At 45.6% G+C, this 26,805-nt stretch overlaps 1 protein-coding gene across 4 annotated transcripts in view; it reads right to left on the reverse strand.

Moving 5' to 3' along the window:
- CCBE1 (collagen and calcium binding EGF domains 1) overlaps positions 1-26,805 on the reverse strand; it is a 251,099-nt gene that overhangs the window by 173,280 nt on the left and 51,014 nt on the right. The window lies entirely within an intron of this gene.

The raw sequence follows: 26,805 nt of genomic DNA on the forward strand, positions 1-26,805 counted from the left end.
AAGAAATTTGAAACATTTTAAGACTAGACCTAATACAACAAAATGGGAGAAATATCGGAAAAGGATCCACTGCAAGTCACAGGAGTGCTTGATATTTATGAGACCACTTGTTATTACAACCGAATTCTACCTGCTGTCCTTGACTAAACACCACAGATAGGTGTCATGGGGCCCAAAGTACAAGATCTTCTACCAGGAACATTCTTTGGGCGGGGGGACGACAGGAGGGCCAAGGGGCTGGAGTAGCAAAACGAGCTGAAATTTTTCATGACTTTCTTACATCTGTCTTATTCCACTTTTACCTTTGGACAAACATGTCAAGAGAGACCGCAAGGTTACAAGCATTACTATCTTCACGTGATCCTTCATTTCTTCCTTCTTCCATCAAGATTATCGCTAAAGGGTCAAAGCACTGACTTCCTCATTTTTCATTCATATCCCTAATGTTTACGCACAGAGTACAAATTCAATATAAACCCTCTGGATAAACAGATTTTCCCATTGACCGTGACCTCGTAGGAAAACGCCACCCTATGAAAATAGGAAACACAGAAAGGGAATGTATGTTGAACAAGGCAGAGCAGACAGAAATTCCTGAGTTCGAAGTGGGGAGAAATCTCAAGAAGGAGTGATCACAGTAAGCCTGAATAACCACGAAAGGCTTCGGGGAACCTTGAAGCATGAGCAGGACTTGGAAGAGTGACAGGGACAGAAAGGAAAGGGGGATTCCACAGAGAAGCCAGGCCTGAGTGAGGGGGTAAACCCAGAGGACCTAGGAATGGTGGGCCATAAATTATCTTGCCCAATATCTATAGGACCCTAAAGACCATGGTGAGGGGGATTATATGATGGTCAGTTTCCAAACCCAACTCAGAACACGGGGTCTGACGAAAGGAGAGACCATGCAGCCAAATGGTAAAAAGCACAAGTTTGAAGTCAGATAGACTTGAGAGCAAAACCTAGCTTCACATTTACAGGCTCTGTTTCCCTGGACAACTTGCTGAACCTCTGTGTCTTATGGTCTTGAGCCATCAAGTGAAATAATACCTACCCTGTTGTTGTGGGAACTAATGATATCGCTTGAATTGTGCTCACATGCTCCCAGGTACACAATACCTCAATTTATTTGCTATTTTGACACATTCCATTTTAAATGATCCTTGAGAAAATTCCAGAGTGTGTGTGCACCAGAGCCAAATGCTGACCAGTCACTCAGAAGATCCTGGAATAACCACGGCAGCCATGACTCCTATAGCCTCAAGTATCAGGGCACAGAATTTAGTCCCTGGGGCTTGAAACTCTTCTTTAAAGAAGCTGAAGAAATGGGAGATGCTAAATGCTGCAAGGAATCATCAATTAATGTCAGCTAGGCCCTTTGGGTCCTTGGCCAAAAGGTTTCTGTAAATAAGGTTTTTATTATTATTTCTAAAACAATTTTTTTCTACGGCTGTGAAGAGGCAGGATGTGGCCTTTAGAGATAAGGACGGCTCATCTCTCCATAAAACATCTGATTTACATGTAATCTTTGGCTTTCTCCAAGGAGCACAGCTCCTGACTTCAAAACCTTTCACATTCTGGGTCATTTTCAAGTTTATGCTCATCTTTAATTACGGAATTATCTACTAATTATATGTTCCTACGTTGTTAAATCTAACAAGAACACAAAGCGAAGTTAGCACCCCCCTCCTAACACAAAGTGGCTGTTCTTTTCCCCCCCCGCTTACCCCAGAAAACACGCCCCCTTATCTTTTATAAAGAAACACCAATTTTATCTTAGGAGAAAGAGACCCTCTTGTCCTTGTTAACATACTGGAGACTGAGCAAATCACCAGATTAAAAAAATAAAAAGCAGCTCAGACATTATAAAGAGGATCGAGGTAACACCTGCAGCCTGAGGTAGACAGTGAAACTTCTATTTGGACTTGCTCAGGCTGAAAGGTACTCAACCACTCTGTGCCTCAGACTCCACATCCAAACGGGGATTACTCCATAGGGCTGTTATAACATGGAGTCGGGGCACCTGGGTGGCTCAGTGTCCGACTCTTGATTTTGGCTCAGGTCATGATCTAAGGGTTGTGGGACTGAGCCCCGAGCCAGGCTCTGCACTCAGCGGGAAGTCCGCTGGAGGATTCTCTCTCTCCACCCGCCCCTGCCCCTCTCCCCCACCCTCCCACTTGCACACAATCTCTTAAAATGGTTGGTGTGGAAAGCCTGATCCTCAGTATATGGAAACATTGACCTTATCACTTTTTTACAGTTGAAAGTGGGGGGGGGGGGGGGAGTCTCTTCTATTTCTCTGGGACTTCATCTTACCTCGGGCAGGCCAACGAGGAAGAATCCAATGGAGAAAGTTGGCAGAAGAAACCAAAAACGTATCCGAGTGGGGCCTCTCCTCACCTGAAGAGGTTCAGTGCTACAGAGCCATACAAGGCCAAAGAGTCACCGGACAGAGCATGGCACCACCAGCCAGGAGGCCGCGAGTCCTCTTCCCAGAGCGGGGGCAACGTCCGAGGGCACGCAAAACAGACACTCATCGAGTAAAAAGCAAGACGGTCTCAACCTGACTTTCTGACAGTCCCCTCTACCAGACAGGTGTAAGACAATCAGTACATTTCACGACTCCCTCGATACAAACGGACACTTCTAAGCACCTAACCCCAGTCACCTGTATTTAAAAGGAATGTTAATTCCTCATCTACTTTTATAACAGGAAAAAAATGCTAAACAGAGAGGTGACGAGTAGTAAATAAACAGTTTCCACTATTTATGATTGCTTCAATAGGTATTTGCATCCATGGCCAATTTGAACTACTATTCATAGTGGTAATTTTGATATGCACTAGACCAGAACCCCGGATTCTTAAATGCTGCACTGTGTCCTGCCTAGTTTTGTCAGCTTAGTAATGAGTGTGTTTTTAAGATCTACTGCAAGCCTTTCCAAACATATTTAGTTTTTGTCAGCTACTGCTAAGATGATGGATAAGGCCAGTCCGGGGACAAGACCCTTGCGTCCTATATCCAGTGACCAGCACAGATCCTGGCAGGACCAGACCTGCCTCAAACTGGAGATGTGAGCTCAGTCTCCGCTTTCACCGCCACCAACCCTGCGTTCATCGCGGAGGATGAAAGCCGTGCCTGGGGAAAAATGTGTTCTGGCCTGATTGCAAATACCAGACAAAGTGTCCACTCGGGGAGCCTCACCGGCAATGGTGGGGCTGGTGGACCAGCCCAGCAGGGATGCTGTCCATTGTGAGGCAAAGGGAGTAGAAATAGACAAAGAGGAGTTGTTTGGCAGCAATGTGAGCTTTTGTCTTTTTGATAAGACCTCTTCTGGAACATGCTACAGATAAGAGAAATTCTTTAAAAATGATAAAGCCTATATTTGGACGCTTAAACACACACACTATGCTCACAGATACAAAGAGCAGACTGGTGGTTCCCTGAGGGATGGGGTAAGGGAAACGGGTGAAGGGGGTCAACAGGTACAAACTTCCAGTTATAAGTCCTGGCGATGTAATGTCCAGCATGGTACCTCTAGTTAATACTGCACTGCATATATGAAAGTTGCTAAGGGAGTAGATCTTAAGAGTTCTTATCAAGAAAAAAATTCTTTATGGCGATAGATGTTAACTAGACTCACTCTGGTGATCACTTCTCAATACATACAAATATTGAATCATGGTGCAGATCTTAAATATGCTGTAGGTCAATTATAGCTCGATTTTTAAAAATACCAGAAAAACTTAAAACACAAGAACAATGAAGCCTGACCATTCCTTCATTTGCTGAAAGCCAGTTACTGGGCCAGGCACTGAGGAGCCATAACAAAGAGGACACCTTAAAAAGAACAATCAGAGGTTGGAACAAGGCGTGAACTGGGCTGTATCTAGCACAGGTCTAAGGAATGCTCCTCACTGCTGGGAAAAGACAAGAAGGGCCTCACAGAGGAAGCAACACTTGAACTAAGCCTTGAAGGACCAAGAAAACCCACAAAAAACCCAGATGATCCTGGTGGATGCTGAGAGGGTGGCAGAGGGAGGCAGCTCTAGGCAGAGGAAACCACGTACTCTGGCCAGCTCTTCAGCACCCCCATTTGCAACCACTGGGATCATCACCCAGTAGATGTTCCCTGACTGCCTCTCATGCGCTAAGACCTTACTGGGAAACCAGAGACCTAAAGAGGACACGGAGCCTCTTCAGGCAGGTACTCCCCCACCTCTCACTCATTCCAGTGAAAAGATCCCAGGTAGATGAAGCACCAGACCACCCGCTCCCAGGAGACCCCAGATTGAGTTACAGACATCAGACAGGGAAAGCCAGGGGAGGGCTCAACTGCCCCAGAGCCCCCGGGGACAACCTCCTGATGAGGCAGCCTCTAATAACCTGTTTTCCTCCTGGCAATTTCCATGGGAAAAGGTGAAGGAATTGACCTGCTCCACTTGAACACTGCTTAGGCCAGGCCCCAGGAAACTGGGCTTGGGATACGAATCTGAATGCTTGAACTTCTCAGCCATAGCTTCCTGCCTGAAGCATGTTACCCTTCCCAAACCACTGTGATGATCTCGGCTCCTGCTGTGCTTTGGGATCAACTCCAATCCACCCCAGACTCAGAGTCTGACAAATACAGTTTTCTCAGTAATACAAACTTAATCCTTAACTGTGAACTGTTTCAGGAAAAAATGCTTTGTGGAGCTCTCAGAGGGCAGGGATCACACTCGCATGTCGTTTGCATGCTCCACGACAGATCTAAAGGCATTCAAACTCCCCCCAAATTGTTCAGTTCCTTGGGACGTAATTCATCAGATGTGACAGACAGGGACACAGTGACCCTTTCAGGGAAAGGCATCCTTGATGAAGAAAATGTCCACACAGCAAACCACAAAATGCATGCGTGAAATGCTGACTTCCTATGTCCCTTTTTGTTTATAAATCAAACTTTGTTTTAATTATCTACATACTTAGCAAGTCTGTTATGACATCCCATTACAAACGGTCTTCAAAACAAGTCATAAACAGCACTTCTTGTCTTCAAAGATAATGTCCCTGTGGGAACCCCTGCCATCTTTGGGCCCTATCTCGGAGCCAGCTGAGCATCTGTAAATCAAGCATCTCCCACTGGCCACTGGGGGACATATACCAACCTCAGAGGGGTGTCAAGAAACGCATCAAGAATCCTCTCTGGAGGCTGTATTTCAGATTGGATCTTTTGTCACTCTGGCTATTTTAAAATGAAGAGGGGAACCCAGCGAAGTCTTTTTATCCAAGAAATCTGACTTTCACTGTAACTGCTTTCTTAACCAAAATGGGTTGACCTTACATTGATAAACACAAATGCAGGTTCTCTCACTTTACATTTTACTAGCTACTCAGAGAAGCCTTTTTCAATGCACGCCCACACTCTAAATGAAAACCCATAAGCACACTCATGCATTAGACTGATAAAGGGGAAAAATGGTACTCTTGAAAAGAGTTTAATCCTAGTTTAATCCAAAAATCCTGTCCAGTACATCAGGTAATGTTAGTATTTTTGCAATTGTGGATTTGGTCCTCTAATTTTGTGTGGTTTTGGCTGGTGTTTATAGATAAGCATGTACCAATCAGCAGGGTAGATGCTGGTTCATGAGCTTGTGGGTACCATGAAGATCCTCCTCTTAATGTTCAGAGTCTGATAATCTGCGAACCAAAAAGGATGAATTACTTACATGGATGCAAATTGCTATACTGGAGACCTACCACCATTTAGGATATCGTTCCAACGGCAGCATCATCCCAAATTTCAAACTGATATACAATGAACTATAGGGCACAACTCCCCTAGTAGTTGGTGATGGCCTACAAGGATAAAATGGAAGCATGATTGCTACAGTCCTATAGACCATCCGAAGCAAAAAAGGATTGCATAGCTGGATTTCAACATTCATTCTTGTTTCTTTCGCTGCCCTCCCTCCACGCCCTTCAGCTGTCCTTGACAGACTCCTTTCATCCTATAGCACCACACTGGGGCTTGGGAGCTAATACAGCACACTGGTTAAACATAGGTTCTGGAACCTACCTAAATTCAAATTCTAACCACTTACTGTGTGACACTAACAATGCTATTAATCTCTTCAAATCTCAGGTTGTTGGCTTACCATATACAAACGGGGGATAATAAAAGCATATATGTGTGGGGCTTGTATTAAAAATTAAAAACGCAACAAGCTACTCAGTATGGTGTTTGACCTACAAAGTACTCAATATGCATTAATGTTATTTACAAAACTCTTTTTCCGGGTTTTGACTCCTTATAGGTCAACACTACAATGAATTTTCCTATGTTCCAGATCCCCGAGAGCCCTACCTCCGGCTCACACCAAACAGATTATATAACAAACTTTGGCCAAGGTGTTAATGGCAGATAAAAGGATTTAGTGTTCATCCTACTAAATACTATCTTCGCATTTCGAAGGAGAAGAGCTGCCCTCGGTCTTTACTGCCTACTGCCAGGAGAAGCGTAAGACGACGACCCGATTTTATATCAGCAAAGGAATAATCTGGAGAAGGGTCTTTGAAGGTAAAATTTGTCAACTACTCAAGGAAGTTAAGGATTTCTGAGATACTTTGACACCTGGCCTGTGAGCATTGCAATTGGAGCTTTAATAAAATAAGGTGTTTATCGTGAATGAACACCAAATCCCTACAGAACCCCAAACTTCACTGTCTTAAGGCCCAAAGACTTAAGGCTGATATACCCATTCATTCACTCTTCAGTTTGTTCATTTGAATTTTCAATGGCCATTTATCCACCATTCTTTGTGAACCATACACTGATCTAGCTACTGGAATATAAAGTTTTATATATTGTTGAATTGCCTTTTAAATAGTTGACACTGAGCTGAATAGGTATCAATACCCTAACCGAGGAGCTCAGAGAATGACGGTCTAATACAGCCGGCCAGGCTTGGGTTTTAGTGGGGGAATTTTCAGGGAGGACTCCAGTCCAGCACTGGCTAAAAGAACTTTCTGCAATGTTGGACATATTCTACAGCTCTGATGCTCAATATGGTGGCCGCTATGTGGTTAGCGCGTCTTTGAAATGTGGCTAGTGTATTTCGGAACTAAATTAAAAATTTTAAAGGTAAGTTTAAATAGCCCAGGTGGCTAGTGGCTGCTACGTTGGACCGTGCAGCTCTTGAGGAATGCTAAATGACTCGTGTAAGACGGTTAGAAGTTCCTCAGGATCGGTGGTGGTGAAGCAAAGGTATCTGCAGGGGTAAAGCAGTAGAAACATCCTCAACTTCCCAGCCTCCCAGTTACGAATTTATCCCCCTCCCCCACCAGTCTCTTCCTTTGCCATTCTTCCTCAGTGGGATATAAATCTTTTCTCTTACCCAAGGTTGATCCTTCCCCTTTTGTTTCGGATTCCATTCTTCCTTATTCATCAATTACCTCCTCTCTCAAGTCTTCCCTCTACACTGGGTCTTTCCCTTTGGCATATAAACATGTTCATGCCTCTCCAATGTTCAAAACAAGTCTCCTCAATCCTACTGTTATTCTCTTGCTGCCATCTGTGTCTCTCCAGCCCAACCAAACCTCCTGAAACAGTATCTCAACATCTCTTTGTTGTCTCCTTTATCTCATTACCCAGTCTTTGCTGATTCATCATCTGGTTCCCGCCCTTACCCTTCCATGGACACAGCCCTCCCGAGGATTACCAATGTCCTCTTTGATGCTATATCCAACGGACTTCTTTGAGTTCTTGCCCAACTTTACTTTTCTGTCACCTCTGATCTGTTGACCAACTCCTCTTCCTTGAAACCTCTCCATCCGTCTTCAGGATATCACTTTTCTCCCTCCTTTTTTTTTAGGCCTCTATCTTCCACACTGCTTTGCAGGCTCCTCTTCGTGTTCTGATGGGTTTGGTCTTCAGCCATTTTCCCTTCCCATCATACACACTCCATCTTGGAGTCTCAGCTACTTCTGTGGCTTCATCCACCATTCACTTGCCAGTGATTCCCAGAAGTCTATCCCCAGCTCACATCTCTCTCTTGTTCCCAGACTCATATATATAACTGCTTACTGGTTAATCTCTCTCATATGTTGCAAGCAGCTCAAATTCAACAAGTCCAAAAATAATCAATCATTGTTATCCAACCTCATTGCCACTAAAATGTTTTTTTTTAATATTTTACTTATTTGAGAGAGAGAGAGAGAGAGAGAGAGAGAGAGAGAATATACAAGCAGGGGGAGTGGGAGAGGGAGAAGCAGGCTTCCCGCTGAGCAGGGAGCCCGATGCAGGGCTCGATGCCAGGACCCCGTGATCATGATCTGAGCCAAAGGCAGATACTTAATGACTGAGCCACCCAAGTGTCCTGAAAATGGCTGTTTCTTAGGAATCCCATGTGCTAGAGAATGGTTCCATTATTCACCTAATGGACCAAAGCCAGACAGAAATCATTCTCATCTCCTCCACATCTGGTCTACCAAGTACTACAGGTTCTAGCCTCTTACTAGTTCTCAGATCTTTATAGGTCTCTCAATCCCTGTCACCATGTGTAGTCAAGGATTATCATCCTTCCTGGCCTAATTTACCATACAAATATCTTTACTCCCTATCCAGTTTCACCCTCCTCCAGTCCATTCTTCATGTGCTCAGATTTGATTAAGTAGATTTGAAAAGGCTTTTTCTGAAAGGGTCTACACCTCTCCTAATACAAAATATTGCTAAAGTGTAAATTCTCCAAAACATAAGCTACACCAATCCACCCATACAGGTGATGGTCCAGCTATGGGGAGTAGGCACAATATTCACAATACTTCAGTAGGATTGGACAAGAGAAAGATTTCCATTTACTACCAAGAAAATACAAACGAAGTATTTCCACATCAATAAATATTCTTTCTCTGACTTTGGGACATTGCTCCAATGGGAGATCATAGGAAAGTGAAATGGGGGTAACTAGAACTATCTGGGTCAACATGGATATAGCCCCTAATGTTAAGTGGGGAAAAAAGTCCTATTTATATGAAACATAACATGAAAAATACTACTATACGCCACTTAGGGAATACATACATAAGTAATCAAAGTATAAGGAGTATGTGGGAATAACAGACTAAGATGGGGATCGTGGCTCAGTGTGGCTGGAATAGGGGGCTGAAATCAGGGAGGGGTGGCCAAGGGGTATGTTCACTACTGAAATATTTCATATCTTAACCTGTTAGAAGGGCCTTTACTGTAGATTTTATACTTTTTGTATATATTAAGTTATTTGGTAAATGGCTTAAAAGTAATTTTTTTTAAGATTTTATTTATTTATTTCAGAGAAAGAGAGATGAGAGATAGAGAGCACGAGAGGGAAGAGGGTCAGAGGGAGAAGCAGACTCCCCGCTGAGCAGGGAGCCCGATGCGGGACTCGATCCCGGGACTCCAGGATCATGACCTGAGCCGAAGGCAGTCGCTTAACCAACTGAGCCACCCAGGCACCCTTAAAAGTAATTTCTAAAAACAGACCTTTTTATGCGAAGACCATCGAACATTGTTCTAGGCTCCGTCCCTCCTCACCCGTTCTTCCCAAAAAGCCACCCTGTAATCATGTTATAGACCAAGATACCACTAGAACAGAAAGGATTCCTAGACTCTGGCCATAGGAAATTTTATCCTCGAGCAACATGTGATAAAATTCAGAATAAAAGATTGTGGAATCCCCCAGAATTGGCACATACTGCACTTTAACCGGATTGTTCGTGTTCATTCTCAGACGGGCTTTTGTTTCCCGCACATTACATAACCGCACTTGTCTGACCTGCCTTCGAACAGGAAAAGCAGCATTGGCGCCTGCAGCCATTTCCCTAGAGGGCTCCAGAGCTGGCTCAGAAAATAACCCCACCAACCCCTAGGTGGATACATGAGCTGGGCTGAGCCTCAGAGACCAAAGGTGACAAGGCTCGTTCTCTCTGCAGAGCCAGCTAGAAAAGTGAATTTCAGCATACAGCTCTTCTCCCCCCCCCCCCCCCCACCACCAAAGTCCCTGGGGAGGTTCCTGAGCTGCTAACAGCACAGGGACAAGTGCTCAACACAGGCACAACCCAAAGGGCCTGTTTTAAGCACAATGACCTTACGAGATGTCCCCAAGCCAATATCCTTTGAATCAGATTGACTCGCCTTTCTGAATTGCTTTTACTGTGTAGGTCTCATGCTTTAGCACAAAGAGGAGGAAGTGACAGCATCTGCAACAGCAGGCTTGTTTTCAACGAGTTGGAAGGTCCATGCACCTGGAAGTTACGGAGACATCAACTGGCTGATGTCACAGCTGGCTCTGGCTCTCCCAACGTGAGAACAATGTAGTCTCACGGGGGAGCCCCGCCATCAATGCAGGTCTTTTGTCAGTTATCAGGTGTCACTCAGCTGGTGTCCTCAGCATCAACACTCCCTCCCAGCAGAGAGCTGGCAAGCGTGCCCCTGAGGACTAGAGTGATAACACGGGAAAGGACTCCCACAGCACCTGCTTGTGGGAGGCTCCTCTCCCGGCCCCTCTGAGCACAGCTCAGAAGGAAAAGCACAGTAAACGCGAGCTTTTCAGAAAGCAGAAAAAATTCAAAATGCTTTTTAGGACACCCCCATGCTTGGGCAAAGCAGAGAGCTGTCAAAAAGCATTTCTCGGAGGGCAGAAAAATGGCATTCATGATATTGAACTAAAGGCTTCAAAAGTGAGCCTGAGGCTTAAGCGTAAAGCCCAGGCTGAAGCATATGCTGATTCAAGCATATAGTCACTGAGAAGACAGAGGTCTAAAAAGTCTTAGGAGCAGGGCAAGATCTACCTACTTTGCTGACTGAAAGCTATTCAGTCTGCACACTTCTGAGCCTGGCTCAGGTGTGACGGACTGCTGGGGCTTTGCTGATCATACTCCTAAGCCAGTGGAGTCCCCTGCTAAGAGTTCCTGGAATTCGCAGGTCAAAGCAGAAAATCTACAGTGTGGACCTAAAGGATGGTTTCTTAGTAAGTTTCACTCACCTTTGAGTACGAGTGATCGGGGCAGAGATCAAGTGTCAAATAAATATCTTAGTTAATCCTCTGGCAAAAGCAATGGATTTTCAAACTACACCGAACCCTCCCTCCGTCCGGCACTGTGTTAGCATCTTAGAATAAGGTGTTCCAGAGAGAACCCGAACCTTCCTCCTGCCTTCTCCAGGGCAGCCCGACAGGCCACAGCAAGCCCAAGGCTGTGAGAGAGGGGACAAGGGCTGCCCCCGCTGCTCCCCCTCCTCTCTGGCCGCCTGGTCAGAGGCAAGAAAGAGGTCTAGCTGGAAGGGGCACCATTCCCTTCTTCCCGAAAACGCAGCAGCAACAATAACAATGAATATTTATGGAGCTCTATTATTTGGCAGGCGCTGGGCTAAGGGGCTGCAGAAACTGAGGCTTGGAATGCCCAAATAAATTAGCCAAGTTCACAGAGCTAACAAGTAATGGAGCCCAGATGGGAACCCCAGTATTCTGAAGCCCTCTCCTGGGTGCTGTAGGAACCACAGATGTAAAGGATTCTGAAAATGCACCTCCCGTGATTTCCCTGCATACATGACCACGGTTTGGGGGGAAAAGAACTCAAACCCAGGTGGGCTTTTCTTCCGCATGCTTTTAAAAAACCTATTAGATGGCTGGTTGGAGGTATGATGGGAGGAATAAAAAGGTAATTCCCGCTCCGGTTGGGAAGACAAGACCTTACACTGAAAGAATTTGAGACTGACAAGAGGGCATATAATTAAGTGAAATTACACGGTATGGACCTTAAAGCCCTAAGGGAAGTCAGAGCAGACAGACCTAAAGGAAGCTCCCTGACAAGGGCCTGAAGGGGCGGGGGTGGGCAGGGCAAAGACCTGCACTTCTGGGGAAGTGACAGGAACAAAGACCCAAAGATCGGGGGCTGCACATGTATACAGATAACCACACGGTGCCCAGCAGGGCACGGTTGTCATTTGTCACCACCCACAGGGTCACTACACAAACTGTAATGCACATATTCTTTCATATTCTCCAGAGTGGTTTCTGTAACACTTAAAAGTTCAAAAGTTACTTCTGAATTTGTTACTTTAAAAGTTAATATTCAGTGTATTCAGGTCTACAAATCCAAATCCTGCCTTAAGAATCAAAGTTCCAGGGGCGCCTGGGTGGCTCAGTTGGTTAAGAGTCTGACTCTTGATTTCATCTCAGGCTTGTGAGATCGAGCCCCATGTCGGGCTCTGAGCTGGGCAGGGAGTCTGCTTAATATTCTCCCTGTCCCTCTGGCCTTCCCCTGCCCCCAACTCTCTCCTGCTCTAGCTCTCTTCCTCTCTTAAAAAAAAAAAAAATTCCCCCTACAAATCTATATAAGCATCTTTTAACAATTAAGAGGGAGTTCACAAATTATGCTCTGAATGTTTTAACTTAAAATCTCAATATAATCAGTTATTAATGTCTCTCATGTATCCCATACTTGTTAACATAAGTCTAAACCTTTTACTCAATTACCTATTTTAAATATAAGCATAAGAATATTTTTCTGTCCTGGGCAACATTTTTATAATTTTAAATGCCACCAATACTTAAAATAACAAATGTACACAGACTGGTCTTTAACCAAAAAAGAATGTGTTTGATTTACTTAGGGCTTACTTAAAACACACTTAATCCACTAAAGAAACAATCATGCCTTCCCAAATTTAAGCTTCCTTCCACACTAGATTTGGGGGATATTTTTCAGCTGGCTGGGTTTGCATATTGGCCACAATCTGGAGCAGCAGAGAGCTGGGGCAATTTTTCTCAGCATCCCATGTTATGGTTGTTACGTCAACCCCAGTCCAGAAGGAATGGCCTCACAGCCCACATCCCCAGCGTTAAGTACAGGTTACCAGTTTCTCAATACTGGAAGTCTGGACGCTGGGATTGTAGCTCACTTCCTTCAAGCCAAGGTTGGAGTTTCCATTTCTTTGGCTCATGCAGTCTTTCTCAAGGCTTTGTTGGCCTCTGTGGTCACAGTCCAAAAGTTGAGCTGATGACAGTTTTCCTGACTTCCATTAACTTGATATGAAACCAAGTGACATTACCCACCCCACCTACACATCTCAGGGTTGATTTCAGAACAAATGTTAACATGTGAGAAACGTGTCCAAATCAAAACTTTAGCATATTTCTGTTCTTACTGAATGGCACATCCAGATGTCCCAGTCAGAAACCCAAGCCTCCAGTGACTCCTTCCTTTCCTCACTCAGCACATGCAATTACAAACGTCCGACAACCATGTGTCCGGTCTTGCCTCCTGCCCTCTCCTTCACCTGCCCTACCTAGGATGGACACCGGAACACATCCGGTCTTGATGAGAAGACGACCCACAGTTCACAGTCCCAACCAGTCTCCCCTGTATACATCCCACACTACACTATCAAAGTGACCACTTGCTGAACACAAAGCTCTACTGGGGTCAACCACTGAGCTGTAAAACCGGACACGATTTCCGATTATCTTCAGGGTCATCCCTTAGGATCTGTAAGGCTGTTCAAAGATTTACTTCCAGTTTTATTCCCAGAATCCCCTGTTCTTGTTCCTAACACCACGCTCACCCATGCTCCACACTGTGGCCTACCCAGTTCCTTCTCTCTGTCCACTTATCAGATGCTATTCCTTGTTCGAGGGTCATTTCCGATGTCATCTGCAACTGGTCAAGCAGATCAACCATCAGGAAAAAAAAAAAACTGATCCCCTCTTCCATGTCTTTTCATTGCCCTTGCTCTACACCTGGACTGTATCAAACTATAATTTTATTTCCTAACTAGGTTGTGAGCACAGACTAAAACGGGAACTGTTCTATTCTTTATAGATACAATATTTAGCATATTTATTTAACCTACTGTTTGTTCTGTGAAGTAGATTATTCTTGGCACAAAGAAGGTGTTGAATAGATGTCCTCGCCCACCTCAGATACCACCGTAGAAGGCAAGATCCACACAGGAGCTTTGTTTTGTCAGCATAGTTAAAACCGTGCACACTGTAAGCATTCAACATATGAAAAGGAGGCAAAGGAACAAAAAAAAAAAAAAAATGAAAGCAAGCTAGCTTCTTTACAAGAAGGCGAGGCTTTCTAAGGGGACTTTAGTGATAAAAGATTACTTACAAAGAACCACCACCATGGCCATATCGGGACCAAGAGGAAATTCTAAGGAAGTCAGGGGGGCCAAAGCCGGCCAAGCCTTGCTGTGATCCAACAAGGCAGACGTCACACGAACGGGTGGCCTGGCCGCCTCCTGGCTAGCACACCACTGCTGCCTCCCTCCCAACCCAAGGACCCTCATGAGGGCCAGTGAGAGACAAGCTCCCTAGAACCCTCCGGAGCTAGACAATGTGGGCAGCCTTGGCAAACGAGTGGGGGCTGCTGTGGGGTCAGCGGAGCTCGTGGTATTGAACGGAGGAGGAGGGAGGGACATTGAGATGACAGGTTTGAGGATTCTGGTCTTAAATGCAAAGTTGGCAAAAATGGGGAAAAGACAGGAGGTGAGCCAGTGGAGACCCTGAGAAATGGTGAAGCAAGAGGATTTATGGGAAACCCCACATGTGGTTGACACAGACTCTGAAGTAAGGGATTGTAGGTTAAGCAGCATTATCTAAAACATGTGCAAAGTTGGATCCGTTTCAAGTCTAGACATTAAGAACATGACAAAGGGAAGAAGAGCTGCCCCTTTCCCTTCTTTGGGATTATGGCTCCTCAGGGAGGAAACAGGACCCCCGGGCTAGAAGGAGGTAGTGCCATCTTGGCTGGAGCTCATCTCTTGTGAAACTCCCTCAGAGGCTCGATGCCAAATCCCTTCCTTCAGAGTCCTGGCTCTTCCAAGGGCCTGGTCGCCTTCATCCTCCCCCTGCCTGGCACCAGAAGCTTGGTCCATTAAGGTTGGAGGGAGTCCAGGGTTAAACGAGTTGCATTACATTTCCCAGAAACGGATTTTTAATGTAATAACCAAAGAATTTCACACAATGGCCACAGTGTGATAAATGAATTGCCAAATTTAATTTGAAAGTCCACTTGGCTAGAAGGGTTTGTTTTCCAGCCTAACTCTGCCACGAAATGGGTAATGTCGGGCAGGTCGGTACCTCACCCTGGGCTTTAGCTTTCACATGTGCTGAGTGAGAGTCTTAACAGCACCTGTCTTGTCTGCCTCTCTGGGCGGACGTGAAGCCGCTGATCCTCACTCGGCCGCGCAAATTCAGCTGTCCAGTTTCACCCCAGACTAATCACATGAGGACCTTTGGGACTGGAGCCCAAGCATCAGCGTTCCTGAAAGCTCCCAGGTGATTCTAGCGTGCAGCCGGAGCCCAAGGTGCCACACCACGGGACTGACAAGACTGGTGGGACGGCCGCGAGGTCCACGATCATCACCGATAGTCACCTCGTGTGGCGGGGGTGGGGGCAGGGTGCTGAAAGAATTATTCTGGCATCTCCTTAGAAACAGGAACCACACACCTTTTTCATTTCCCATCACTCCCTGCACACTTTTGACATCAGAGGAGGAGTTACTGAATGCCTAAGCTAACTTTGATAACGCTCACAGGTTTTGATCTAAGATTCTTTGTTGAGCAAAACCACCTCTGAAGACGGCACGTGCTTCATCATAAGCCCAGCCTTTGGCAAGGGCACCTCCCAGCCCCCAACATACGCTCCTTAGACTGAGGTCAGCAGCTGAGAAAAGGAACAGGAAACACAAGAAGGGTGAGTTTATTTTAAATGAAGAGAAGTGTAATTTTCCATCAGAGAGCAGACTGCCTGTCTTTGGCCGAGAACAGGTCACAGGGCAGGAGGAGGGATGGAAGCCGGAGGCAAACACCACTCGAGGTCCTTCTTCTGGAGATCTTCCCTGATTCTGGGTTGCCCTGGCTGGCCTCCGACTCCAACCAACACCTTTCCTAGAGAATTCTGCCATTAGGTTTTCCATTTCTAGGCTCATAAGGCATCCATGTTAGCAGAAACACTTTTTGAGACAATACCTCTGACTTGGGGATTACTAATGTCAGACCTGAGCCATGCTGAGCTTGGGGCCCCCATGTCCAAACATGCTTTTATTGGATCCATTATTCCTTGCCCGCTGAGAAGGTCCAAGGCCCAGTGCCTGAAGTAATCATGTCAGGATTACTCAGACACAATAAATTCACTGATGGATATTCTATCACTCGCCTCAAAGAGAGGTCTGTATAAGTAGATCTAAGATCCATTTATTTTTAAAAATCTAAGACACCTAAGATAACCAATTTGAACCATACTTAACTATGTGTAAAAGTCAAATGTCCCCATAACTGTTGTTTTTTTAAAAAAAGATTTTATTTGACAGAGACAGCGAGAGCAGGAACACAAGCAGGGGGAGTGGGAGAGGGAGAAGCAGGCTTCCCGCCGAGCAGGGAGCCCGGTGCGGGGCTCGGTCCCAGGACCCTGAAATCATGACCTGAGCCGAAGGCAGATGCTTAACGACTGAGCCACCCAGGCGCCCCAAGAGACTGAGAAACATTTTTAAAGTGTATTTTACTTTATACGAAATGGAGAGATGGAATGAATATATGGTACCCCCAGCTATCCTGGGAAACAGTTGCTTGATGTCAATGTTAATATTAGGACTGTCAAACATAATTACAAATCAAGCGTTTTATGCTGGTTGTTAGAACTTAGGATTTTTTCTAATATGAAAGTAGCAAAGATGAAAAATACTTGAAAATCTTAAATATGTGTCAGCCCCAGAGAATCTATTTCAAAAGCATAACAGATTGAAATGAATCACACTGGAACTGATGCCACCGTCATGTATTACGTGTTTTCCTAAATCATAAAGTTTCAAAATGTTTTACTTTTCTCAGTGTCTAGTATCTAGAAAAACATTGCCATGGCCAATGCCAGAAGAAGTTACTGCCCGGGCTGGCTCTCCGGGGATTTTTAATAGTTTGTCTCACATTTAGGTCTTTAATCCCATCTGCATACTAACCAGGCCTGACCCAGCTTAGCTTCTGAGATCAGATGAGATCGGGTGTATTCAAGGTGGTATGGCCATAGACAAGATCTTTAATCCATTTTGAGTTTATTTTTGTGTACAGTTTAAGAAAGTGGTCCAGTTTTCCCCAACACCATTTGCTGCAGGGACTGTCTTTTTCTCCCACTGCTATTCTTGTCTCCTTTGTCAAAGATTGAGCATATAGTCATGGGCTTATTTCTGGCCTATTCATTCCACGGATCTATGCATCTATTTTTGTGCCAGTATTATACTGTTTTGATTACTACAGCTTCGTAGTATACCTTGATATTTGGGACTGTGAGGTTTCCAGCTTTGTTCTTTTTCAAGGCAGCTTTGACTATTCAGGGTCTTTTGTGGTTCCATACCAATTTTAGGATTGTTTGTTCTAGTTCTGTGAAAAATGCTGTATTTTGATAAGGATTGCACTGAATCTATAGATTGCTTTGGGGAGTATGGACATGTTAACATTATCAATTCTTCCAGTCCTTGAGCATGGAATATCTATTTGATGGAAGAAATTAAAGATGATATAAACAATGTCTTATAGTTTTCAGAGTACAGCCCTTTCACCTCCTTGGTTAAGTTTATTCCTCGGTGTTTTGTGCAATTGTAAATGGGATTTTCTTAATTTCTCTGCTACTTCATTATTAGCTGTAGAAATGAATCAGATTTCTGTATATTAATTTTGTATCCTGCAGTCTTACTGAATTCATTTATCAGTTCTAGGAATTTTTTGGTGGAGTCTTGAGGGTTTTCTATATATAGCATTATTATCACCTGTGAATAGTGAAAGTATTACTTTTTCCTTACCTACCTGGATGCCTTTTATTCCTTTTTCTTGTCTGTTGTGGCTAGGACTTCCAATACTATGTTGAATAAAAGTGGTGAGAATGGACATCCTTGTCTTGTTCCTGATCTTAGGGGTAAAGTGCTCAGTTTTTCACCACTGAGTGTGATGTCGCTGTGGATTTTTCACATACAGGCTTTACTACGTTGAGGTGTGTTCCCTCTAATCCTTTTAGGGGTTTTGCCATGAATGGATGTTGTATTTGTCTAATAGTTTTTCTACCTTTATTGAGATGATCATATAGTTTTTATCCTTTCTCCTGATGTGGTATCATGTTGATTGATTTGCAAATACTGAACCACCTTGCATCCCAGGAATAACTCCCACTTGATTATGGTGAATTTTTTTTAAGTGTATTGTTGGATTTGGCTTGCTAATATTTTGTGAGGATTTCTGCATCTATGTTATCACAAATACGGGCCTGTCCATCTCTTTGTAGAGTCTTTATCAGTTTTTGGTATCAGGGTAATGCTGGCCTCCTAGAATGAATCTGGAAGCTTTCCTCTCTCTAGTATTTTTAGGAATGGTTTGAGGAAAAATGGTTAAGTTTTCTTTATATGTTTGGTAGAATTCACCTGTGAAGACATCTGGTCCTGGACTTTTGTTGGGAGTTTGATTACTGATTCAATTTCATTGCTGGTAACTGGTCTGTTCAGATTTCTTATTTCTTCCTGATTCATGTTTCTAGGAATTTAGCCATTTCTTCTAGGTTGTACAGTTTGTTGGCCTGTAATTTTTCATAATATTCTCTTTTAATCCTTTATATTTCTCTGTGGTGTTTTATTTCTCCTCTTTCATTTCTGATTTTGAGTCCTTTTTCTAATGAGTCTGACTAGAGGTTTATCAATTTTGTTGATCTTTTCAAAGAACCAGTGCCTGGTTTCATTGATCTATTGTTTGTTTTTTTAGTTTCTATATCATTTATTTCTGCTCTAATCCTCATTTCCTTCCTTCTACTAGTTTAGGGTATTCTTTTTCCAGCTCTTCTAGGTGTAAGGTTAGGTTGAGATTTTTCTTGCTTCTTGAGCTAGGCCTGTATTGCTGGAAACTTCCTCTTAGAACAGCTTTTGCTGCATCCCAAAGATTTTGGACTGTTGTATTTTCATTTGTCTCCATGTATTTTATTTCCTCTGATTTCTTAGTTGACCCATTGTTTAGTAGCATTAACCTCCATGTATTTGCGTTCTTTCCAGATTTTCTTATGGTTGATTCCAAGTTTTATAGCATTGTGATCAGAAAAGATGATACGACCTCTTTTTTTTTTTAATTTATTGAGACTTGTTTTGTGACCTAATGTGATCTATTACTGGAGAATTTTCTTTGTGCACTTGAAAAGAATGTGTACTCTGCTTTTAGGATGGAATGCTCCGAATATAGGTGTTAGATCCAGCTGGTCCAGTGTCCTTCAAAGCCACCGTTTCCTTGTTGATTTTGTTTGGATGACCTATGTAAGTAGGGTGGTTAAAGTCCCCTACTATTATTGTATTGCTATTCATTGCTTCCTTTATGCTTGTTATTAGCTACTTTATGTATTTGGGTGCTCCCATGTTGGGTGCATAAATATTTATAATTGTTCTATCTTGGTGGATTGTTCCCTTCTGATTATGTAGTGTAAAGGGGCACCAATTCCTTTAACACAAGTCAGCTAAGCAGGTAGGGAATTTATGGCAGAGATCTGATGAGGGAAAGTACTTATTCACTGTCTCATTAAACATTTCTACAGCTTTTGGCCTTAATCCTTATAAGCCAAGTCTAGAGAGGGCAAAGGGGAGGAGGGCACAGTCGCAGAGAGAGATACGCACCTACACATGTGTACACACACTTTTCCCCCACACTGTGAGAATCTTGAATACCAGGCTTCCCATGTGACTTCACATGTGACCCTCTCCCCACCCCTTCACCTCTGACCTCGGTGCTCTTCTACCTTCTTTACTCTCTTCCTGTGTCCTAGAGATCCCCCTGGATCAAAAGGAGAAAGCTACTTCTCCTAGGACTTTCTGGGGATATACCTGGTTAGAGGGAAGGAACTTCAGAGTGGCTGGAAAGTCTGCAATTTACAGGGCTAGATTCTCTCCCCCTCGCCCCCGCAGTGTGGCCAGTGTCCTGAAGCTTTCGAAAGAAAAAGCTGAGCCCCTTAGGACTTTAAATTGAAGTTTTTGATTTTTAATCTTCACGGGATTGTGCAAATCCTGATACTATATTTGGCAGGATCCCAGGTTGGTTGCAAATGGGAAGGGTTTCTAGAATAATGTTCATGCGTTGGCTGGGTCTGTCAGGGCAAACGAACTTCAATGCACTGTGCAGGAGACCAGAGAGGGGTGAAACCGAGATAAAGTAAGGGGAGGAAGCGATGGAGTCCACCAACTCATAGCAAAAATGTGACATGTATAAGATGATCTGAAAGACCACACCTCCCTTAGAAGGGCATCCCAGGATTCTGGAACAAAACACTATGGCACCAGGGACCCAGAGGCTGCCAAGAAATGATGCATTACTCAACAGTGCACCTGTCCTCCCACTTAGCTCTGAAACAGCCAAACCAAACTCCATGCACACTCAGATCAAGCCGGAAGAACAGGAGAGTGGCTTGTCAAGTCTATAGATGGTCTGAAGGTGTAGAGATGAACAGCCCATCAGGAAAAGTTTAATCAGCCACTCATTCCTCCAGGACTCAGGCCTGAGTTAACTACAGTCCTCTCTCTGGAGGTCTCCACCTCCTGACAACTTGCCTTGGGGCCACTGGAGTCACGGGTTTGTCCTCAAACCCGCTTAGTGAAGCTGCTCATAGAGGACATTGCTGGGCCACCCACCCCTGCCCGTGGAGGCAAACTCGTGATATTATGATGTTAAGCATCCTCTACGGGGCGCCGGGGTGGCTCAGTCGGTTAAGCATCTGCCTTTGGCTTGGGTCATGGTCTGCAGATCAGGAAGCCTGCTTCTCCCTCTCCCTCTGCTCCTGCCCACCCTGCTTGTACTCTCCCTCTCTCAAATGAATAAAATCTTAAAAAAAAAAAAAAAAAGCATCTTTTGCATACCTCATTATACATTACATAGGTTATAACCAAATCCAAACTAAGAAACATGGGATTATTTCCATCTCACAGGAGAACAAAGAGGCTCAGGGGTGAGAAATCTGTCGAAGTCACACTGCTGGTCAGCGAACTCGGATCTCCCGGACTCCGAAACCTATCCATCCTTTTGTCACTTGCGTGGCCCAAGACCGTGGATGAAAGCGAGGGCACAGCCACCGTCCCTTTATTCTTTGCCTTAACATCAGAAGTATCCGCTTACCTCCACGTGGGGAACCTGCCACGTAAGTGACCTGCAGTCGGCAACTCAGATGCCACCCTTGGTTACGGAGTCCAGCTGCTGACTTACATTCCGTGTACTTGGGCCTCCAGCACACTCGGGAGGCCCATAACCGCTGCGCAGAGACGTCTGCCTGGACAGGTGCCCTTGGACTCCCAGCCCTGGTGCTGAACCAGAGCCCGCCTTCTTCCAGCTTCTCTCCCCGCCTCCTCTGTATCCACCCGCCCTCTTCCCAGGTCAAGTTTTCACTGTTAGTTTCTCCTCCGTGGCCATCTCCATGGGTGCTTCCTGCCTGTGACCGAGGCTGTCAAGAGGGCCTTCCCCCTCGGGGCCACCACCGTACGGCCCGGACAGAGGAAGTGACGTGCCCCGTCCCTTGGTCCCATCTGCCCACACGAGCAGCCTGCCCTTCAGGGGAGCCCGGGCGAGCAGCTGCACAGTTCCACACTCCTGCCACTTCTCAGAACTCTGGGGGGATTCATCTATTGAAAACATTTTTATAGGCTGCAACACACTCAGTATTCTCAGGAGTAGCAACTCCGTTTAGATTTCTGTTAAGAGTCGAGCGTTATCTGGGGCCAAATCTGATGAACAAGGGAGAACGAGCCTGTACGGTTCGGGACGTGAAAGGCGGCGCGCACACAGGAGGGGACGGGCTCACGGCTTTCGCGGGTCACGGCTTCCACCGCCGGCTCACAGCTGCCGTTTGGCGGGCACCTGGGCCAGGCCCTTTGAAAATCATCCCTACCCTTGAATCAACCGAGAACGCTACCCTTGCTCTCATTTTACAAAAGGAAGACGGAGGCACGGCAGGTGGGGCGAGGCACAAAACTAAGATGGCAGGGCAAATATTCGAAGTCCGCGGTCTTGTGTCCCACCTGCCACGCTCTCTCCTGCTGGGCCCCTACGCTGGACGGCCCCAGCCCCAGGACGTGCATGTCGACCCAGCACCACTCCCAGGTTCATCCTGTACACGGTAGGAGCCCTCGGACAACAGAAAGCAGCACTCTGAGGTTTTTTGATTTTTGTTTTGTTTTGGCCTTCAAGCTGTAGGACGCTGGAAGGTTGTTGACTAATTGTTTACAATTCCCTTCACATCCACCAACAGTCACACTGAGGGGGCAAGTCTGAGCTCACGAAAACATGGCTGGTTTTTAAGGACACACGTGAATTCAAAGGAATGCCTGATTTTGCAATTAAAAAAACAAACTGAAAATAGAAGAAAGTCACGAGCAGCTCCTCACTTGGGGGGAGGCCGGCCAAGGCTGTCAGGATGAACTGTGTGGTTTTCATTAAACATGTTCCCTAGCAAAGACCCAAACCACAAGGCCAATAGGAATAACTTGTTCCAAATGATAGAGGCTGATGGACTAGACCTCAGTGGCAGAATTACCTTTCTGTATAAAAAGGAGGGTGGTCTGGCCAGGCCGTGGCTGGAGTCACTAGAAATGCAATCTAAGAACATGTTTCTCAGAGCTTCTGGTAAAGAAGTGCTTTGCAACTCTTGCTGCCCTTATTCTTCACTGCGAGGCTGGCAGAGAACATTATTGATATTTCCTTTTCATTGGCCAGACTTTAACATTTCAGCCCCAAATTCTCTTTGGCCTGTGCTAGAACCATTCCAAGGCCATGACAGAGTATTTGGGGCTCAGCTACACATAGGAGAGCATCTTGGAGGGGAGATGGGGCTAGGAAGCACGGGAGAAACATAGGTATCACTTCTGAAATATGCAGTAGACTGAAATTGTTTTCTAATTTTTTAAAAGATTTGTGATTCTTGGAATATCAACATCTAGTGAGCACAACTTTCCAACCTCGATAGACTCCAGGGACTACGAACAAAATACAGAGTCTGGCTTCCTGATGCTTATGGAGGAGGCAGAGGCAAGTTTGTAAATATTGTTACAGAGGTGGTGGCCACAAAACAAGACGACAAAGGACCGAGGGGTGCTCGGCTTCCCGTTAGTACAAGCATGCAGCCACAGTGCTTTCAGGTCTGAGAGGCGTTTGAACATAGCTAACAAGAACAGAACAAGGAGGCTCAGACAAGCTCAGACTTGCTACCAGCCCAAGGCAATGGTGGCCAGGTCACTCTACCTCCCTGGGCTTCATTAGTGTTTAGCAAGCCCTGGTCATTCCTGTAACCACCAGGGCTATTAGGGCTTACCTTGATCATCCACTGACCTTAAAGCAGCAAGCACGTTATCGTGGATACAAAAAAAAAAAAAAAAGTACATGATTATAAGTTGATGGTTCTCAACCACAGCTTTATGGTAGTATCGACTGGGCAGTTAAACAGGTGCGACACAGCAGAGTCTCTGGGGGTGTGGGCCCCAGGACCAAGGCACCTATGATTTCATTCCCCAGGCTGCACACCAATGTCACACATGAAAACTGAAAGGCATGCTATAAGCAGAAGGTAAGATCCTCACAGCAGAGCAAAACTGTAGCCAGATACTAACGTCTGCAGGGAGCTTTGGAGACTCACGGCTTTGCAAAGGAAACGACGTTCTGGAAAGTGAACCACCTCACCATCTGAGTCAACATTCTTGAATGCAGAACCAGCAGGGATGTGATGTGGGGATTTCTAAGGCACTTTTCAACAATCTGGAGTTCTAAAATCAGTCATTATGGCTCGGGTAAAGTTAAGAAAACACTGAGGGCTGAAATGTTGTGTAGAAGTATCAAAGCGCAGAAATGGATACCCCCAAGGATGCCCCATGGACAAGGCAACAGAGGAGATCACATGTATCCAATCTAAGTATCTGTTCCACGTCATGCAGTCAGTTCCCAAAAAGACGGCCTGGATAGAAGTGAATTTTGTAAGTGCCACCTCAAAGTGCTAGTTCATTTAAAGAATCCCACGGTACGTCCTGGAGTAAGTTAGGCCATGTCTCCCTGCATCTGCTTTGACAGTTCAAGCTGTCCTTGAAGCGAAATGGCCCCTACAGAAGCATTTTTTTTTTTTCAGGACCTAAAGAAGGTGGCTGATGTTCCATTTTTAGGAGATGAGGAGGAGGGTAGGACAACAATAGGAGTAATTCACACTTACTGAGTTTAGGCTCTCGTCCTGGCACTTAAACACTGCAAGAGCGTTTGTTCTGGGCACAGTTCTAAGAATTGTACACATATCAACTTGTTTAACTTTCACAACGAGGTAGCTGTTATCCTCATTTTACAGAAGAGGCAACGGAGGCACAGAGAGGCTGAGCACCTTGACCAAGGTCACACAGGGAGTGAGCCCTCAAGGCCATCCGACTCCAGAATCCATGCTCTCACCTGCAGCACAATGCCACCTCCACATGAATCTCCTCTCTCAGCCTCCAAAGAACCCTGTAAGTACAGTCAATGTCCCCATTCTACAGACAGGAAAATTAAGGCCCTGAGGGGTGATGCGCTGGGGTTTGCACTGTGCTGGGCCTGAACCTTCACTCTTAGTCACCATGCGCTTCCGCCTCTCCTTGTGCTTCCCAGCTGTGCCCCTGCTCTTGGACACACGTGTACATCCTGTTCCTAGAGAGCAACGCCCACATCACTTTCCTTTTGAATAATCCCCATCTCAGAGAGGCGCAAACATCCCCTCATTGATTAGTTCAGCAATCCGTGCTCGTTCCAGGTGAAGACAGCAGATTTCGGTCCATTCCTTTTCGCGTTAATGCGAATAGGTTTCCTAGAATGCCACACACACACACACACACACACACACACACCGAGATGCAGCGTCCCTGCTCTGGGTACACACACATGCAACAAATCTCAAAAAGTTAGAACTTAGCTGAAGTGGTCTGTTTTTACAAAAGAAATACAAAATCTGTCACTAAAGTGGCTATTTAACGGAGTTATTGTGATAAAGCATTATTTCCTTAGCTTATAAAGCATTTTACAGCCCATTCTTCTGTGTTTCCTTCAGTGTCACAGTGGGTCTCATTGGGTGCTCCCACAAGATGTGCTCAAGCCCTCATCCCCAGGACCTGGGAATGTGACCTTTTTTGGAAAAAGGGTCTCTGTAGAGACAAGTTAAGATGAGGTCATAACGGATTCAGGTGGGACCTTGAACTCCGAAGCAAACACACATAAGGAGAAGGCAGGCAGACTGGGTGCAGCACAGCTGCAAGCCAAGAACACCAGGGTCCACAGCCACCAGCAGAGGCAGAAAGAGGCCAGGAAGGATTCTTCCCCACAGACACCTAGACTTCAACACTTCCAGTCCTCACAGAATGGGAGAATGTTCCTGTTATTTTAAGCCACCCAGTTTGTGGTATTACAGCAACCCCCCAAAAACGGATACGGGTATGTTGGAAACTACACCTGAAAGTGCATTAAAATGCCAGATAGGGACCTCCATCCTTGGGGATCCATTTTCAATTCGTAAACATCGCAGAGATCAGCTCTGTGGAAGTCACTACTTTTCATCTGAAAAGGAGAAAGGAGTCAGACCAAACAAAGTGCATCTTTTATTGGCTTCCCAGAATAAAATGGTATTTTTCTGAATAGTTTTTCTTCCACTCCCAATTCCCCTGCCCCCAAGTAACATGAGGCCATGGGAAAAAAAAAAAAAAGGTCTTCAGGCTCTTCAAACTTGAGCACACACACACAGTACCAGAGAAGCCGGCTCCGTGTCTGACCAAGCCAACTGCCCAATCCATGCTCCGGGCCAACAGCATTGTCACACAGCCAATCCTGGGATGGTGTCGTGAGGCATTTTGTGCTTCTGTCACCACCTCAACAGCCACAACTTCGTGGAAGAGAGGGCAGTCACAAGACCTAATGGGCTGAAGCAGGTTGTAAGACTCAGGGACACAACTGTACGCCCGCTCTGCTCAGACACCTCATCTAACTTGAGACAGGCTTGTTGGGAACAACTTCATCCTGACAGCCCGGTCCTCGCTCTGACGCCCAGCCCCACGTGACCAAGTGCCTACCCCTCTCCACTTAGGTGTCCGACAGCCCTCCCTCCCAAATGCAACATGGCCCATGTGGACTTGCTCGGCTTCTCCCCAACCCTGCTTCCTCACAGTTACTTCCCCAACCTCCTAGTTACAGACCAAAACCTTCAGAGCCATCCTTGACTTCTCCACCCACCCAAATCCCAATCCGTTGGCAAATACTGTGGACCCTACCTTCAAAACACTCTTGAAATGCCACTGCTTCTCACCTCTTCCATTATTTCCTTCACGGGTCCAACCACCAACTCTCAGCCACGTTATTGTAGGAGGCTCCTGCGGGATCTCCTTTAAACCCTTGTCCCCCTGCCCCCAGACTATTCCTAACCAGCAGCCAGAGCCATCTCACAAGTCGGATCCTATCACTCCTCCATTCAAAACTCTCTAGTGGCTCCCATGGGTCTCAGACATGGCTCCACATGGTCCTCTAACCTCATCTCCCCTCTGCTCAGGACACTCAGGCCACCCTTCCAAACTTCACCCTGGTTCTCTCCCTGCCCAGTCATTAACAAGGTTCTGGGGGCAAAGGATAGGCTGTAGGTCTGCGGGGGTGGGGGTGGCGGGGGGAATGAATCAAAATTCCAGAAAGGAAGCCTACTTTCAATTTCGCAAAGCCACAGATGGTACACGCTTCAACTGCCTGCCAAGCTCCATCTGCATGAGGAAACAGAAGTCCTCCAAGTCCCTGGGGATGTGTAAACCAGCTGCCA

The sequence above is a fragment of the Zalophus californianus genome, chromosome 14 (assembly GCF_009762305.2).
Source record: "Zalophus californianus isolate mZalCal1 chromosome 14, mZalCal1.pri.v2, whole genome shotgun sequence".
NCBI lineage: Eukaryota > Metazoa > Chordata > Mammalia > Carnivora > Otariidae > Zalophus > Zalophus californianus.